At 43.1% G+C, this 3,546-nt stretch overlaps 1 long non-coding RNA gene across 1 annotated transcript; it reads left to right on the top strand.

The window, feature by feature from the left end:
• Positions 1–2,247: 2,247 nt before the first annotated feature.
• LOC120644888 lies at positions 2,248–3,128 on the top strand. Its single transcript, XR_005663972.1, has 2 exons — positions 2,248–2,433; positions 2,881–3,128. It is a non-coding gene; the product is annotated as an uncharacterized LOC120644888 (long non-coding RNA).
• Positions 3,129–3,546: the final 418 nt, after the last annotated feature.

Genomic DNA, 3,546 nt, shown 5'->3' on the forward strand with positions numbered 1-3,546 from the left:
ACCCGCCGTCAGCTCGGTCGCGGGGCTCGCGGACTCCTCTCCTGCTGCGGGGGTCTGGACACCCATCGTCGCCGCCACCAGCCGCCGCCGACATCTGCCTCTCCGGCTCCATTCTAAAGCTCTACCGGCTCCTCCAAACTCATGCGGCCCTGTAAGCGTCTTCATCTTCCCTACCGAAAGGACGCTGTCCTGTTGCTTGGGAAGGCGCCGATGCCGCCCCCCGGCGTTGCTCTGGGCCGCTACCGTTTCCCCTGCTCTAGGGCCTTGCTGACAGGATATGCTGTCGCTCGCCTTCTTCTCTTGTTGTGCCCATAGCGGCACTGGCCTGGCTGCCCCCCTCCTCCATTCTTCCACTGGACACTATGTCTCTGCCAACTGCACTGCACCGCGTGCCGCTGCGTAGGCCTCACGCGGTCAACCAACTGAAGCGCATGTGGGGGGGACAAAATCGGTGCGCAATCCCCTTGCCGCCTCCGCTGTCTCTATCGCCACGTCTTCCCCCGTCTCCCAGATCTGACCATGGGCACAGCAGGTCGGCAACAACAACCACTGGAGCTTGGGAGGGCAAGGTTGATCGAGTCCCCATGAGTTGACCAGAGCACATAGCGCCCCTGCCTTCTCCCTCGTTAGCTCAAGCCCCTGCCTACATGCTCAGCCGGCGGCATAACGTCAGATTCTCTCATGACCCGTTCATCCGCTCCCTCTTTCTAGTCGGTCCTAACCCCATTCTATTCTGTGGTAGGAGATGCAGCACCGGCACCGTGCGAGGATGACTGCGAGATACGGCATACGCCAGTGGTATGCAGGTTGGGAAGTCCAAGGTAAGAAGGATCTCACGAACGATACCATCCTCACCGAGCACCAGAGCCACTGTAGCTGATGCTAATATGACACGGCATGTGTTCATCCTGGCAAGACCAATTCGTCTTCAATTTATACCATGACATCGTGTTGCAGATCATATCCCTGCTCCTTGATAAGCGAACAAGAACCTCTGTTTCTCTTGCCACACTAGCAAGATCCATCATGGTCGTCGTCCACCACATCTGACATGTTCAAGTGTTCAACCTTTTACTCGCCCCTTGGTTTGTCTTCAGCATTAGCTCCTGCTGTGAAACATGTGACGGCACACTAAAGAGCCACAAGCATATATGGCTTCAGAGATGTGGATGACGTGTTTGAGGTAATGCTCAACAGGTTGTAGTAAAGATAGGCATGATGTAGTAAAGCTGCTTCCCTGCTCTGACTTCATGCTCTTTTGCTCCAACCATTAATTTAAGACGTTAATTCAGCAGTGTCACATAACAAGTGGATGAATTCTCTTCATCGCGTTTACAGTAGTGGTGGGTGCCTGCCCCCACTGTCTTGGAGTAGACCAATCCTAGCACAGGCTGCACACAAGACAAGTCCACACCAATCACTTTGTGAGAGGTGGCCAAATCTAACTACCCCTGTTTCTCATGTAAGTCATATATCCATGGTTGTTGTCTTAAAACTCTCCTTCATTTCAGGCTGATTAGTTGCCTTAGGCCCTGAATACACGGATAAATTAAGCAGGTTCTTCAGGTGAGCTCAGAGTTCCATAGAGCAGAATACATTTTTTCCTAAACTATTTCACGACCAAAAATACAATTTATCTCTTTAGAGGATACTATTGTACTACATAAATTAAATGCATTTATGTCAAAGTATTCTTTTCTACTAATTTCAGTTTCATAGTATGATATGCTTTGAAACAATAACTGATTAGAAGGATGTACATTATAAGACATTATCTATCTTTGAGCCAAGGGATGAAACCTGTAACCCAGTATATTTGGTGTACCCAGAAGCTGATTTGAGAACATGTGTCACAATATAAAATGGTCAACAATAGATCTCACTGTTAAGAAAACTATAAAAGATCGGTGGTACAACATTCTGTATAGTGCATCATCCTAGAGATTATGCTCCCATAGATTTTGCAACTCTGTAGCTTCATATTTAAATTTGATTTTCCAAAGTATCTAGGATAGCAAAAAGACTGGCCTTTAATTTAGCTTCTATTAGGCAACATGCTGATTATATTCCATGCTATGAATGTTTTGCTCGCAAGTGTTAAAATGTGATATATATAGTTTGTAGTCGCAATTTAGAGGTCCTCTCTTAATTGACTAGGTTTCTGAGCACAAGACTTTTTTCTTCTTCTAAAGAAATAGGTACATCTCTGCTTTTCTTCTTCGTCTTCCTTTGTACTGTTTCCTTTTTTGTGCTATGCATCATAAATTCAAATTCTCTCATCAAGGTGGAATATGGTTCATGTACCATGCAGAAGGCTAATATGAGGAACCCGCACAAACAGTTGTCTTCACCTTATGAGGAGAGAATTTCTGCATTTCATTTTCTATTGCCTGTCGCAAAATGCCACTACACGGTCATCAAGATGCACCATCGGTATGTATACCTAATGGTCAATATCTCACACTAAAGTAAATTACTTTTGCATGGAGTCCATAAAACAAAAAACAAAGCAAGCCAGTCATGGTCTAAAATTTTTCCGATCTTTTGTTCTGCTAAAAATAAAAATTGCCTTCATAACGACATCGCTATGAACCAACTCATTTTTTCCTTCAAATAATTAAAGTCATCTATTAACCCCAAGATGCTTCACAGTGCCCATCTTTATATTACAAAGCAGGGCTTTGTTTAATTTTGGACTTAATTAGAATGTGTACTTCATGAAATAATTCTACTCCAAATTTAATTGTAACCATGATACAACTTCGAATAACTTCTTATCTGTTGTCATTTATTTTACCATGTGCTATTGTTACATATTTATATGATCTCTTTATTTTGGTGTCATCAGTAGACTAAATTCAACAGGTACTTATGATGCAGATTTTGGATGCATGTAACTTGCTCAAGATATACTGATCTTCAATAAAATATGTGCTTTGTGCTTTCCCTTTCCATGGCAACCATCTGACTTCTCGCTTCTGTATTTATTTTTGTGCCAATTTTAGTACCTAACGCAGAGCCCTCGGTTCAATATGAATTGTTTGATTAGGTGTGAAAATGTACTGCTACAGTTCCGCTACGGCCTACTGTATGGTCACATGAATAAAAACATCAAAGACATTGGTAAAGCTTCTATTGTTCCATATTAGTTTAATATATACAATGGTTTGTGATGTACTACATATTTCACGCAATGTTGTACCGCTTATATGAAATAAATGGCGCCACATTCATTTTGCTGGTTCAAGCATGTTAGGGCTCTTGGCAATTGGCATGTATACCTTATCATCGTCAGCATCAGTAGACATAGCAAAGGAGGGCGCAGCAAAGCGCGCCACCCCGTCCCAGTTAGAAACATCCACCATCCATCCGGTAGCCTAAACAAACAATAGACGTTAGATCTATTCTATTTTCTTAAAAATTACGCACCATGCCTTTACAAAAGAGGAGTTGAATTAACCCCCTAAGTTTATACATATAAATTACCCACCATGCCATCATGAAATATAATTTAAAGTAACCTCCTAAATTTACATATAAATTACA

This window comes from Panicum virgatum, chromosome 8K (assembly GCF_016808335.1).
Source record: "Panicum virgatum strain AP13 chromosome 8K, P.virgatum_v5, whole genome shotgun sequence".
Classification (NCBI taxonomy): Eukaryota; Viridiplantae; Streptophyta; class Magnoliopsida; order Poales; family Poaceae; genus Panicum; species Panicum virgatum.